This window comes from Argiope bruennichi, chromosome 5 (genome assembly GCF_947563725.1).
Source record: "Argiope bruennichi chromosome 5, qqArgBrue1.1, whole genome shotgun sequence".
NCBI classification, from domain to species: domain Eukaryota; kingdom Metazoa; phylum Arthropoda; class Arachnida; order Araneae; family Araneidae; genus Argiope; species Argiope bruennichi.
In genome coordinates this window covers 97184613-97200862 of record NC_079155.1, presented here as the reverse complement: position 1 = coordinate 97200862, position 16250 = coordinate 97184613, and positions in this window count along the sequence as shown.

Here is a 16250-nt window from a genome sequence, read left to right as displayed (position 1 = left end):
ATAATCTTTTTATTCGTTTGAATACCAGTTAATATTTGATAATTAGTAGATACGTAGGTCCATTCTACTGTCTGCGTTCAAATATGGATATGACATTACGAAGAATTTTTAAATTTATCAGATGAATGAGGACATAGTAATCTTATTCAGAACAAAATTAAGTTCCCTACAAATTTCATTTTGATAAGATAATCTGGAATTTTTTGCATTTGTTATTGTAAATTTTATACTAAAAAATAAATATGTTCTAGATATTACATCCGAAAAACTCAGGGCATCTTTGTTTCTCGATAACAAATGAATTCCAGTGTTATGATTGTGCAATTTCTTATGAGAAGCAGATAAAACGCATGAGTTAAAAATTTACACTTTACCACGAAAATTAAAATAATATTTTTAATATTTAACTTATCATTTTTTAATTTTTCATCTTTCCTCAACTTTAATATTCAAATGTTAGCTTTTCGGTGTTATAAAATGAAGAGAGAAATTACACTATTCTTGATGCAGATGGTGGATGATGCAGATAGCGGATAGTCTTGATGCATACTAATTTAAGGTTTAGTTCAATTATCTTTATGTCGTTGGTAAGGATGACACCTGAATCGGCACTCCTTTTTCAAACTTTCGAACCATACTGATGAGAGAACATTTGGCCTCGACGGATTTAATGCTCACCAGCCTCAATTACATAACGGTTCTTCAGTGAAATAGGATTTCAAATTTCTTTTTTGGTTCCGTCCAGAGTCGAGACTTACCAATTGGCCACTATTGCATAAATTAACTTGTGTTGGAATGCAGATTATTATGATCCTTGCAGGAAGCAATAGGACGTATGTTTTCAGGAACATTTCTTTAATAATCACATTCACACTAAACAAACACAAACACAAAGACAAGACATTCACGTGCGCAGCTTAACAGAACAGCATATCATTTCATTCTTGTTACCATCGCAATGCACTATGGGATGCGTACCTAATTATGCATCACCATCTATTATCCAAAAGAGAAGATGAATAATGCAACTGCTACAAATTTTAAAATGAAGAATATTATCCGAAATGCTTCCATAAAAGTTAAATATTTTACACCGCAAAATGTCTTTGAAATTTTAATTTTTTCTGTTGTGAAATATCATTGTAGAAATTAATCTACATATTTACATATTATTCAAGCATGCATTCAAAATGATTAAGTTTTAAAACGTAAATTAAACTAATGCTATTTTATAATCAGCATTTGATTTTCCACAAGCTGGAATAATAGCTTTAGTTTCTAAATACCTGTAGCTTTGTTACTTATCCAGAAATGATAGTCATTTGGAATGAAACCTAAGAATTTTTCAGGGTCATTTCATTATATATTTAATAATTATCCGGAAAGATATTTTTGATTGAAATTCTTTAATGTTGAAGTCTGATTGAAAGAAATACTTTTTTTAATTTCAGTTTCTCTTTATATCTCTGCCCTTGTAACAATTACTGTGGTGAATTTCCTTGCATAGATACAGCGAAAATAAGCCCAAATGGTTTCTTGTTTACATAAATAAAACTACCCTTTAACTAATTTGAAGTAAAAATATATACATTTTTAATGATTTATGTAGATTTTTTTTTATTAAATGAAAAAATAATCATTAGATCATTACCATATTTTTTTAAAATCAATTAACAATATACAGGATGTGTTTATAAAAAAATATTCAACTTTGAAGGATTATTAAGAGAAAGCAAAACAAAGCACAATCTTGTTGTTCACTTGAAATTAAAAATAACAGTTAGAAAATCAAATTCAACACAGTTATACTTTTATACATCGCCAAATTTGCCGCCAACATCATTGACCTAATATTTACTCAGCAGTCATTAAAATATCTGTAAAACTCTCTTCCATACCATAATACTTACTTCGCAGGGAAGCATCATAACAGATTCGTAATAGCTAGAATGAGTCATTGAACTTAGTCTAACGGTCGTTAGAGGCGCCAACTATCGCCGTACTCACATATCCGCAGCCTTTTGAAACTCGACACCAGATATGGGGGGAAAAATGTGGGATGAGTTATCGTACCACCTCGCTATTCTTCTATTTCTGGAGGTGTTCACATTGAATATTTATAATTGTGCTGAATTTAAACTTTTATTTGTTATTTTTGATTTTCGGTGAACAGCAAGGTTGCATTTTATTTTATATTCTTTTAATAGCTTTGCGAATTTAGTATATGCATTTATGATCAACTTATATATAGGATTTGAATATATTTTTACCTAATAAGATATCGTATTTATTTTTCTAAAACCTGGTTTAAATTTTGTTTAATGTTACCATAAATCCGGACAGTCCTCATTGTAAGCTAAAGTCTTTGTTAGTGCCCAGAGTTTCAAAATATTTAGGTTTAGACTAATGAATGCAAGAAAAAGAACAAAGAAATTTTGTTTTAATAAGGGGAATCTACCTTATTCTGTCAATGAAAGAAAATTCACTGTTTTCGCATTTGGTGCAGTCTAGCAATTTTTTCAGGAATGGAGTTCATTTATATTGTTGAGAGAAATAAACTGTCCATGTCGGTTGTAGAAGAGTTGTTGAATATCAAAGCGAATTCCTTTTTATTCCTTTTATTTACCTTCCTCCTTTATATCCTCCTTTTTATTCACCTTCCCCCCCCCCGAAAAAAATGTTACTAAAATGATAAGACCTTCGAGAATGAAATTATTTCACCCGAAAACTATCTATCTAAATATAATTCAAAAACAGCATTTGAAAAGATAAACTAGGTGAATCTGATTTTCCAGGACCTATCGCAAAGTGAAATTTAAAAGTTTGGCAGTTTTATTGTATTATATTATTTATTAAAGTAAATTTGTCCTACCAATATTTAACTAAGCACTTCTTATTCTGTACTGGTGTCATGAAAAAATATCTTTGGTAGGAAGATACTTAAATTTTATACAATTCTTTGCCTCCCCTTAAGATCTTTTACTCTTCTCCCAGTTTGTCTGAATTTCAATTAAAAAAGATTTTGGCAACCTCATATACGTCGAAAGAAAAATTTATCAGGAAAGACATTATTACAATTTGTTTTGTACCAAAACAATATGCCGCTCTTAAAGATTTATTCTTTGAATTGTTGTATGCTTTTTAAAAATTTCAATTATGTGTATTATATTACGTTAATGGTATATGTATTATTTGTATTAATATTTATATTAAACTATTATATATTCTATTTACCACAATGTTGTTATGTTTTTTTCGTTATCTTTTAATCAATAATGATTATGATTATTTTAATAAAAAATGATTAGTAAATGAACATTAATTTCAGAGAACCAAATAAGTAGTACGTTACGAATATAAAATATATTTTTAATATTTTATATTTAGAAGAAAAAATGTCCTTCTAAAAATTTTGAATTGCTAATTTTTTCTGAGCAACAATTACTTTTAATAATTTTTTTACAGACAATTAAGGTAGCATTTTATATTTGTAAGAATAATGCAAATATTAACTGACATCTTTTTACATTTCGTGCATGTTTTCTTTTTGAGTTCACGGAATTTTCAAAAAATTGACCTAAACATTGTTATTTACCTGTTTGGTAATTATTTTGAGTTTGTAGATTTCTCTGCATTTTTCAGATTTGTAATCGACAGGAAATGTTCTCTACATGTTTGAAGAGAGGAGTGCATAATAATGGTTCATTTTCAACAGTTTCGTCGTGTTCTTTTAAAACGTGGTTATTTAAAAGAATGAACTGATAGCTAATTTAATTATTGGTATCATTTGATAAGGCATGATGCGTATACGTTTGAGTTAATGCAATACAGTAATTCTTATTAAATTTCGATTGATTGCCATACTAATATTAGGAATTCAATTAAGAATTTTAGAGGATTTGTTTTGTCATTTATAAGAATATTGCTTTTTCATTTCATATTGTTTCTAAATAATGTAAACAGAAAAAAAGGTTTCTCTTAATTTTGATTTTAGAAATTCGGAATATAAATCGTTATATGCTATTACATATTTTCAAATGCTTGCCAGATATATACGTGGCATTTTTTCTCTACTAATTATATAGAAGAATTTCTTCTTTTAATAAAAGAGAATGCATGTATTTTTATTGGTGCATTACAAAACCTCATGATTGATTTAAAGATGTGAAATTTGGCATAAACATACTATGAAGGATGAGAATGTGCATCTTAGAATTATATTTCAAAAATAGATTAAAAAATTGCCCTGAAGTAATAAAAAATATAAGTAGTATAATTTTTTTTAATAGGATCAATTTTTTGCCTATTTTTTTTTTTTATAAAAGTATCAGGTAAAAACAAATTAACGAATTAAACAACTATAGTGCAAAAATTATTTTTAAACTACTTGAAAAGTTAAAAAAATATATTTATATAATATTGATTTAGCTACTATACGATCTTTCCTCCAATTGCAGTAAATTTCTAGATATATTTTACATCAATATTTTTTTGTAATATTGTAATTCAAATGATATTCATTATTCTTTCAAATATTTTATCCTTTATTTTTCTTTCATTGTTGATAACCATGTCATGAAGATTAGAATTTTTTTTTTATGTTGAGTCGGTTTTTCTTTAAAATTTTTCTTTGAAAAATTTATTTTTTTAAGGTTTTTATAGTTTGGTAATTATAAATAAATATTTACTTCAAAAGTACGGATTGAATGCTGAAATATTTTATAATCCGTATACTTCTAAACACTACTGCTTTTTTCAGTAATATAATTAAATGCGTAAAAATATATTATCGCTCTTTGGAGTTTTGCTTTTTGTTTGCAGTGCACTAAATTCCTTGTTGAATAGTGAATAAAAATTCTCATATTACAAAAGTTATAAAATGTTCTTGGTATTGCACAAAAAACATTGATGCGGAATAATTTCTCTAATTTATCTTATATTTTTGAACATGTTTTTATTCATTCGATTTACTATGTTTGTTGAAATTTTATCATTTCCAGTTTCATGTTAAAGCTTAAATTTTAGGTTACATCACAAAAAGAACTGGGCAGGTCCAAAACACAATGAATATAGCTCATTTGAAATATGAAAATATATTATGGAGAAATTTAAAAATAATAAAAGGGCAAAAAATATTAATTCAAATATACCAAATGAAAAAAATAAGACCAATAAAGGATTTTACTGAATTTTTTTTCACACAATAATCTTGGCAACCAGTCTGATGATATTGAAGACATTTTTCTCGTTCGTTGTGTAAGAATTGGGTAAATCTAAAAAGTGGTTTATTTTTTTAAGATTAAAGCCTTCTTTTAAAGTTACACCTGGCTATTTTATTAAGCACCTCGCAATTTCGAACCAGAATCAAATGACATGCCCAATATTTAAGCTGCCACCCCTATTCAAATTTCTTTAGAATCCGAATTCTTCTTGTTTTGAAGCTGAAATTCTACCGATCGACTGGAGCCCTGATCAAAAAAAGTTAATTTGACTTTATATTAATATTTATTTCATTAAATTTTTTATTCTACATCATTTATAGGAAATTAATTTAGTTTAGCTTCTTTTATAAAGATTAAAGTTATTAGTATTTTAAAATTTCTAACTATGTTGTCAAATATTTTTTTCTTTTTGCATAAAATAAAAGAAAATGGAATATCGGGTGCAGAATTTTGGCTAGGCAAACTAGGTAGTTGCACAGAGAACTGAGGAGGACTGTAGTGGATCAGTTAAAAGTAAATAAATGAATTTATGAAAAAAAAAATATTATGAAATAAAATGTCAATATAGCTTTATCAAGTATAATTGATCATTTTTCTATCAGTCTGTTTTGTAAATTCTATAATAACTACGGTCATTAGTAATTACATAATTTATTAACATCAAGCCATCTACTTACTACTACTACACGCTATTATTTAAGGTATTCTGGTAGAATTGCAGTCAAGTTAAGATTTTTTTTTTTTTTTTAATGAAAGTGAAGCTATTTTGGAATGCAAAAGCTGCCTTTTTATAACAAAATAAATAGTATTTTTTTATAAATCATTTCGTATTAATTTCATCTAGGTATTTTTTTTCCAATCTTTAAAGCGTTTCTGAAATTTTTTGCTTTGAAATGTTATTTACAACCACGATATAGAGAACTCAGGAGTTAGTCTTGTGAATGCATCGAGGAGATAAAAATATCAGGTCGTTCATTTCACGTTTCTAAATCCAATATCTTTAATTCAATAAGCTTTGACTGCGAGAGGGTGTTTGAAAAAGTCAAATCACTAAAAACCAAAAAGAACTGTTTCTAAGGCAACATTTTTAATAAGATGAAAGTTGAAGCCACCACTTAAGGAAAATTTCTTTTAAAGGGAATTTGATTCAGTTCCAGAAATAAGTCGTATTCTCATTATATTAAATAAATAAGGAAAGGAAAAAGTGATTGAATAATAGAAACGAGATCTGTCTGTCAGTAACTGCATGTCAGCGTACTTTTCACAAGGTCGAAAAAAAAAATTGAAAAGATAATTGAGATGAAAAAGGAAGATCGGAGAATATAATTCTTATTTACTTCATATGGATTTTTCTGATTATATGGTTTAAAGAGGAGAAACCTCATTTCGAAACGAAATTTCTGCATGAGAAAATAATACTGGGCTTTGACCCTTTAATAATGTTACAAACCTGTAATTTTGCTTCCCAGCAAGACGAATAGTGTCATCCTAAGAAAGATCTGTACGATCTGTCCTGTGTGTGCTGAGCGGGTGCCGTGTCAATGAACTCAGAGGTTGGCGATTAACTTGGCGATCATTTGGCGACTTGGCGTTGAATTTGGCGGGTTTGGCGACTAAATGGATACTACTGGAAAGTTCGAGAACTTTCACGATCCATCCACTAAGACCCGAGATACAGCCAGGTACGCCCTGATTGGTCTGAAGATTCCAGCCCCGCCTCCCGGAACTATAAAAGACAGGCAATCTGAATCTGAAGGAGGAAGTCGTGTGTATCGGAGGAAGTCGTGTGTATCGGAAGAAGTTGTGTGGATCGTCAAAAGTTGTGTGTGTGTGAGAGGAGTCGGAGTCGCCTACAAATAAGAGTTCTTGGAGGATTAGACAGCAAGAAAGCTGCTGAACTATAGCAATTAAATGTGCTGCGTCATTACGATTTAATTGACGGTATTTGTTGTAGAAGAAAAATTTTGTAACAATAATTACTTTCCTGATAATTCCATGTTTTCAATGTGAATTGTGATTATATTAGAGGAATATGACAATGTTTATTTTTTTAAAAAAATCCCTTATTATTATAATTTTAATTATGTATCATATATGATTCTCATTGATAGTTTTAGATATAGTTTAGATTAATGTACATTTCGAAATTATACGAGAGGTATTTTGGGATAACTCGCAATTAGAACAGTGATCAAATGACAAAATCTGAAGAGGAAGCTATCTTTATACACTTATTAAAAACGATAGGGCGTTTCACTTCTGAAGCTGGCTGTACTGCAAGTTCGATTCATGTCCATGAATGGTAATTTTGTTGCGAAATTTTTAACTCTATCCTAAAGCCAAAAATCTATCTTTAAGTCTACTTGGCTTCATATCGTGTTGTGAAACTAAAGATTAAAAGCCGATTAATTCAAATCCGAAAGTAGATATACGAATTCCGATGATATAAGGCAAAGATAACAAACGCTGTTATTCTTTAATCTCTTAGCATATCTCCAAGTAAAAGCATTCACTTATGCTTTATGCAGGTTTTAAGTATTAAATGTATTATCGGCGTATGACTCTGCGTTTTAATGTGCAGATTGTAAACGCTCGATACATAAAATAAACATTTCTTATTTTAGGATATTACGACCAACGATTTAAAGTATTTTAAAGAAATTAAAATAAAATCACAAACTACGTCAAATCCAAGCAACGGCGAGCATCTCACTCGTTCTATTTATTTTTACAATATAAATCTCGTTGCCAGATGCAACAGCAGAAAAATAGTTTCATTTAACACAAAAATAATATATAAAATATTTTTGATGCAATTACTTCAACAACAAACATGAACAATTATAACAATTAAACAAATACAAAACATTAATAATTATTTATAATATTTAGTTACGTGTGAACCACAATAACTTGCGATGATGAGTTGCGTTACTCACAACCTGTTCCTACATCACTCCCTTGCCAGTAACGAAGTTACGTTAATTAGAAAAAAAAATTGAAAATGACATTTAAATTTAATATGAATAGAATGCACTAGAACAACATTTTATGCATCGTCTGTAAAACGCACAGGTCGTTTTATTTTCCTTCCACAACGTGTTTGTGTGGTTAAAACAGGCAGTTTCTCGTCCTTTATTGAATCACTTAATGCATTCTTATGTTGCATCCTTTCAGTTGAGCCACTTCTTTTGGGTTCACAAGATGCAGGACTGTTAACAGTTGATGGCAATGGAGCATCAGAAGTGTCAAAATGTGTTAACTTATAGGCTGGTTTAATTCGATCAATAGAAATATTTACATGTTCACCTTTGATTAATAACGTGAAAAATTTTTGCGTTCGTTGTAATACTAAAAATGGTCCTTCATATGGCGGTTCTAAGAATTTTTTTACGCGATCAATCCTAAGAAATACGTGAGTAGCTGTATTTAAATCTTGTGGGACAAAAATGTGTTGTTTGCATTTTTGCTTGGGTATTCTTGGTTTTACTAACTGCATCTGTTTTCGCAGATTATCAACAAAAGAATCTGTAATGGACACAGTTTTCGAATCTTCAAAAAACTCACCAGGTAATTTGATAGATTTACCAAATACCATTTCGGCTATTGTAAAACTACAATCGTCTCGAAGAGAAGCTCGTAAACCCATGAGAACCGTAGGCAACGACTCAGTCCATCGAATACAGTTGTGGCATCTAATGGCTGCTTTTAGCGTGCGATGTAGGCGTTCTATCTTTCCATTGCTTTGGGGATGATAAGACGTCGTATGCCGTAATTTTACACCACAAATGATTGCTAATTTTTTGAATAATTCTGAAGTAAACTGAGTTCCTCGATCCGTAACCACGAGAGAAGGTACTCCAAATCGTGTTATCCAGCATTCGTAAAAAGCTTGTGCAACAACTTCAGCAGTAATCTGCCGTAAAGGAACCACTTCCATCCAAGATGTGTGTCTATCGATGCATGTCAAACAATAGATGTATCCATCCGATGGAGAATACGGCCCAATCAAATCAATATGAATTACACTAAAACGATCATCAGGCGGTTTAAAAGTTCCAAATTCGGACTTTGTATGCCGCGAAATTTTATTTTTTTGGCAATGGAGACATGCTCGTGTCCAGTTACGAACTTCCTGTTTCAGTGAAGACCAAATGAATCGTGATGACATTTCTTTAACTGTTGTACGAATTCCAGGGTGAGATAAACAATGGATTTGTTGAAACATCCGCATACGGAAAGGCTTTGGAATAAAAGGTCTAACCTTTGATGTAGATGTGTCGCACCATAAAGATTTTCCGGATGGAAGTTGACACTGCTTAAATTTCAAGGATTTACTGTAAAGTCGCAGTTGTTTCAGTTCGTCATCATCAGTTTGGGCTTCAGCAATTTGATCATAGTCTATAGTTGGCAGGTTAACATTAGCAATTCTCGATAATGTATCTGCGACAATATTTTCCTGACCCTTTACATGACATATATTTGTGGTAAATTGAGAAATATACTGTAAATGTCTCAACTGTCTTGGCGACGCTTTGTCGTTCTTTTGCTTAAAAGCAAAAACTAAAGGTTTATGATCAGTGAAGATTTGGAAATCTCTACCTTCCAAATAATGCTTAAAATGTTTTACGGACAAATAAATAGCCAAAAGTTCACGATCGTACGTCGAATAATTGGTTTGTGCCTCATTTAACTTTTTTGAAAAAAATGCGATAGGTTTCAACCCATCAGGTTCGTGTTGTTGCAAAACTGCTCCTATAGCCAAATCCGATGCGTCTGTGTGAAGAGACAGAGGATAATCGGAATTTGGATATGTCAACATTGCAACTTCTGCTATATCCATTTTGCATTTTTCAAATAATTTTACAGTTGCCTCACTCCAAGACACTTTTCTCTGATCTTTCTTTTTGGCACCTTTTAAAAATTCATGAAGAGGGGCTTGAGTTTCCGCAGCATTTTTTATGTATGGACGATAGAAGTTTAGCATACCCAAAAATGTACGCAATTTTTGGAGGGTATTTGGCAATGGATACTCTAATATGGCCTTTACTTTTTCAGGCAGAGGCCTTGATCCTTTAGCCGAAATTTTATAGCCCAAAAATTCTAGTGAATCAACTCCGAAAACTGATTTGCTGACATTTATGCGAAGCCCGTAATCATTTAAGCGTTGAAAAACTATTTTGAGATGTGAACGATGTTCTTCTGGACTAGAAGAGGCAATCAATACATCATCTAAATAAGGAAACACAAAGTCTAAATTTCGAAATACTTCGTGAATAAATCTTTGGAATGTTGCCGGAGCATTCCGCAAACCAAAACTCATTCTGTTAAATTCGTAAAGTCCAAACGGAGTAATAATAGCTGTTTTTTTCTTGTCCTCCTCTGCAACAGGAATATGAAAATAGGCCTTAAAAAGATCAATTTTAGAAAATATGACTTTGTTTGGCAAAATGTGCTGAAAATCTTCGAGTCTAGGAATTGGATATCTATCTGGGAGTGTTTGGTCATTCAACCTTCTGTAGTCCCCGCATGGTCGGAAAGATCCATCTTTCTTCGAGACCATATGCAGTGGACTGGCCCACTCTGATTTAGATGGACGAATAATATTATTGTCCAGCATAAACTTAAATTCCTGTTTGGCAGTTTCTAATTTCTTCGGATCTAATCGTCTTGCCTTAGAGTACACTGGTGGTCCCCTAGTTTCTATGTGGTGTTTTATAGTATGCTTTACATCAGAAATAAAAAAATTAGGTTTTGTAATAGATGGGTACAAATACAATAAATCTGAATATTTACAGGCACTGTACATTGTATTTACACTGACGTTTAAGGCAGGTGCAACTTTACCTTCAGAAGAGAGGTTAGTTATTCCATCAATTAATGTTTTATTCTTAACGTCAACTAACAAATGGAAACGATTTAGGAAATCTGCTCCTAAAATTGGCTGTTTGATATTTGCTATGACAAAAGGCCATTGGAATTCACGACGTAATCCCAAATCAAGGGTTAATACTTTCGTTCCATATGTTTCAATTTCAGTTCCATTTGCAGCATATAATTTATAATCACTAGTTGAAATTTGTTTTGCGGTATTGGGAAAAATGCTAACATCAGCTCCACTGTCCACAAGAAAACGCAAACCCGTTGTTTTGTCAAAGACAAATAAACGGTATTTACGGCAATCTTGATTTACTTCCGCAGCAGAACTCGCCGTTAAGTCTGCTGCTGATGCTAGTTTTCCGAATTTGCATTTTTCCACTCGCAAGGTTTCTTGCATTTATCGGGATGACATTTTGCTCCAAATTTATAATGATAAAAACAGTACTTACCAGCAGGATTAAATCGTTTACGAGACGCGCTGCGCCCCCGATTGTTTTGATTAGCAGCTCTGCTCCTTGAACGACTGCGTTCAAGTTGTAAGCGGTTGATTTTACGCTCTAAAGAAACAATCTGTGAACGTAAACTATTTATTTCACTATCCTGCTGTATATCATCTCTAGATGTAGCATATATTTCCCGATTCGGATGCATTTCTACAATACGGTCAGCCATTTCGGCAAGTTTCCGGATATCTTCATTGCTGACGATTAGGATATTTCGGATGGAATCCGGCATTTTTTGAAGAAATAGAGTTTTCAACACATTATCCGAAATCCCATCTGTCGCCAAACTACGCATTTTTTGAAGTAGTTGAGTTGGCCGTAAATCGCCTAACTCCATTTCTGACACGAGACGCTGAATACGTCTATTTTCGCTTCCTTTAAAGGTATTCAGCAATCTCTTCTTCGCAGCGGTATATTTATTTTCATTAGCATCAGTGACTATATCCCATAAATTTTCAACAAATCTTGGTTCCATCTGCGCAATTAAATAATGAAATTTTGTTTCCTCCGATTTAATACCACTAATGGAAAATTGCGCCTCCACTTGGTAAAACCAAATTTCTGGCTTTTCTGTCCAAAATGGAGGTATTTTTATACTAACCTTGGCTACTTCACCATTAGCTGCAGTTTCCGTTGCACTTAGTTTCGGTTCGTGTTTTTCGCTGGTCGCCATTGCAGTTCTGTTTCCGGGTCACCACTTTATCGGCGTATGACTCTGCGTTTTAATGTGCAGATTGTAAACGCTCGATACATAAAATAAACATTTCTTATTTTAGGATATTACGACCAACGATTTAAAGTATTTTAAAGAAATTAAAATAAAATCACAAACTACGTCAAATCCAAGCAACGGCGAACATCTCACTCGTTCTATTTATTTTTACAATATAAATCTCGTTGCCAGATGCAACAGCAGAAAAATAGTTTCATTTAACACAAAAATAATATATAAAATATTTTTGATGCAATTACTTCAACAACAAACATGAACAATTATAACAATTAAACAAATACAAAACATTAATAATTATTTATAATATTTAGTTACGTGTGAACCACAATAACTTGCGATGATGAGTTGCGTTACTCACAACCTGTTCCTACAGTATCAATACACTAAGAGTTTGTTTTGACTATATGATTAACTTTCTTTGTAAAAATTATTTCATTTAACTAATAATAAATTAGCTCATTGCTCATTTAACCGGAATTTTGATCCTTAATTTTGATTCATTTTTTTAAAAAAAGAAAAGAAATGTTGAAAATTTATATATAACTATCTGGTACCCGGCGCGTTGCTGCCGTAGAATTAATAATATTGGAAATATCATTTGAAATTTAAAATAGCTGACAACATTCCGTGTAGATGGCTATACATTAATGAGAAGAAAAAAAATTAGCGCTTGCATTAGATATTTTCGATTTCATTTCACTCACATTGATTGACATCAATCATAATAATTTTATTTTGTTTGATATATGTATGATCAACTCCGAATGACATGTGCCGTTTCCTGTTTTTCTTTTGTCAGTTGTCAATTTTAAAATTTAACCTTCGAGCTAGCTCAAGCAATACGTTGACCAAGTTTCATCGCAATCGGTTCAACGGTACGGCAGAGCAATAAGATACGAACAAACAAAAATTCATTTTTATAGATTAGATATGAAATTATCAATCTAAATTGGGATTTAAACAGTATCAAATCATGCTATTTGTTGTAGAAAGAATATGCTGAAATTTTAATCTTTTAAATCTTACACAAGAGCAATGTGAAGATGGATTTCATAATTCCCAACCGTGGTCATGCGACGAGGATGATATTTTTGACTAGTGGCGGATTTTTACAATATATGAGACTACAGGAGCATTTTTTCAAAAAATTCCTTCCTCTATTAAATGACGTAAATTCTTCATCGGTTCAGCATTATTATCCTGGTCAAATGAAATTTGGGGTCGTCCTATTTTCGGGATCTCCAATGCCTATGGGAAAAGCTGCCATTGCTTGTGACGGTATCCGATTCTACAAAATTCACCACATACTTATAATTTAAAATGAGAAATTAAATCTTGAAACTGTAATCTTCTAATTTGAAATCTCAAACAGTTACAGAACTCTGTGTTTATAAAAGAATAACTGTATGAAGACAGGTCTATATTTATTTATTAAAATTTAGATATTCTAATAGAATTGAGAGGAAAAAAAGAAATCAATTAAACCTTTAAATTAGAAATTACTATTACAAGACACTATGTTGAAGAACACTTACAGAAAAACATTCAGTGTGGCAAATTACCTATCAAGGACATATCATTAGAAGGAATTATGTAATTATAAAATATTTAATATTTGGTGCATATGCAGCTCTTTAATCTTCATTGCATACTGTATCAAGTTTGATAAACAATTTATTTTTCATGTTAATAATAAATAGCATTTTTTTAGATTTCTTTCATTTTTTTAATGATCTTTTAGGATTTCTAAAATAAGAATTTTAAACAGACTTAAAAACGGAAATAAGAATTTTTAGAGTAAAATTTAGAATAAAATTTTTTGGACCATTTCGTGTATTTTCTTGTTTTTATATGTGTACTTCCTACGACAATATCATTTTTATTTATTTTTTTATTTTTGAGATTTAAAAAAACTGTGCAATGAATGGTTAAACCGTATACTATAAGTAAGTAGTTTGTTTTCGAAATTGATCTAACTTCTAAAGTTAACCAAAAGATTAAATTCCACTAAGAATAAAAGAAGAGCAGAATAAATGTGTATGTGTGTTGACGCTCTATAGATCAGACTGTTTAATCGAACAATTTTTGTAAAAATATATTTAGAATATGAAATGCGAGGATGATTTTTCAAAAACTTAATAAATTAGAAAAAGAGATTTTGGTATTTTCCCATGATAATTTTTGAAAATATTATTGAATAAAAAAGAGTTTTATACCTAATTAAAATTTAAAAAAGTATCTTTTTAATGATACCGATTTAGTTATTCTGTAATTTTTTCATGAGTGTTAATAATTTTTTAAAAAACATTTCTTTGCCTAATCTTCAACAATACATTTCGTTGTTTTCGTCAAACTGTTTTCATTGTTTAGTCACATATTTAATTGCGCCATTTCCTTCTATTGTTGAAAATCAAAGAATGTTTATTGTTTGCGCAGCTTACATGAGGAATAAGGAAATCAGTATTGCAAAAGACGATGAATTAAATAAGAGATTATCATGGCAGTTAAGTTTTTAACAGAATTATGATATCATGACTCCCCTTAAAAGGTTCATTTACACAGTAAACAGATCAAGTGTAAGGCTATAAAAATTATAGGATTCTGAGGACTCTGAATTGACAATTTATACTTAAAAATACTTAATGATGTTAATGACGGAATCATTAACATCAAAGTAATGCAGAAGAGAATTTATATTCCAAGTGAGCCAGTATCGCCAGAGGCAGCCTGTAATAAAACAGTAGTTAATACTGGAACAGTGAAATATTTGCATTTTTCCAGTAACATTGCATTATTATTATTCCATCTCAACACCTGCGCATCAGAGATGGCTCTTAGTTAATAACTATGTTTAGTTGCAATTTATCTCTACTAATAATATAGATGAATATGTGTGTATTTGGTGGTGTTCTGTAAGCCAGACCATCTGACGCTTACAGTTATCAAATTTGGCACACATATACCTTGGAGAATAGAAATATTTATTTCGAAGAGATAAAAAAAATTTTAATTAAAAATTAAGCGAAATTTTGGCAGTTTCTGGCGATAATTTTCAAAAATATTATGGATAAAATTGTGTTTCACATCGTTTTAAAATTAAAAAAAAAAAATCTTTTTAATAATCACCCAAATTTTTTTTGATTTTGGGCAATGTTTTAAAATTATATTTTTGTCTAATTTTCAACAATAATTTACATTATTAATCCGAAATTCACTTGTTTTCATTATTTCATCAAATATTTAATAGCGGCATTTTCTTACATTATAAAAAGCTGGGGAGAAAGCATTTTACTTAATATCTGTGTAGTTTACAAAAAGCATGAAGAGATTTTACCATAATGGGAAAGTTAGATGAACCGGAAAAATTGTGTTTTTAATGGCGCTATCATGGGGCTGGTCTCCATTAGGGAAGTTCAGACATACAATGAACAGAATATATGCATGACTAACATGGTTTTTATGTATGATAATTTGACGTAATCATGAACATGAAATTACGTCTTAGAGAACTAATTGACATTAAATATAAGCGATGTTCCCCGGCTAACCAGCTGATTGTCAAAGATATTTAGCTTTAATATAATAATAATAATGACAATAAATGAATTTTGGAAACTACTTTTAAAGACTAATTTATTTATTTTTCAGAAAATGCAGCACCAAATTAAATGGAGTGGGATATTTGACCTATCTAACAAAAATTGCATATAGACCACTTTTTTTTTTTTTGCAGTAGAGATATCTAGCATCACAACCCATAAAGCGAGTTCTTAACCTTTCAAGAAATAATACATATCATTGATACAGATACAACCGATCTAATGCATGAAATTTATTCGAAAATTAGCCATAAAATAACAAGAATAAACTTATATTGTTTGATGCATTGCAATTGTTATTTATGTATTTTAT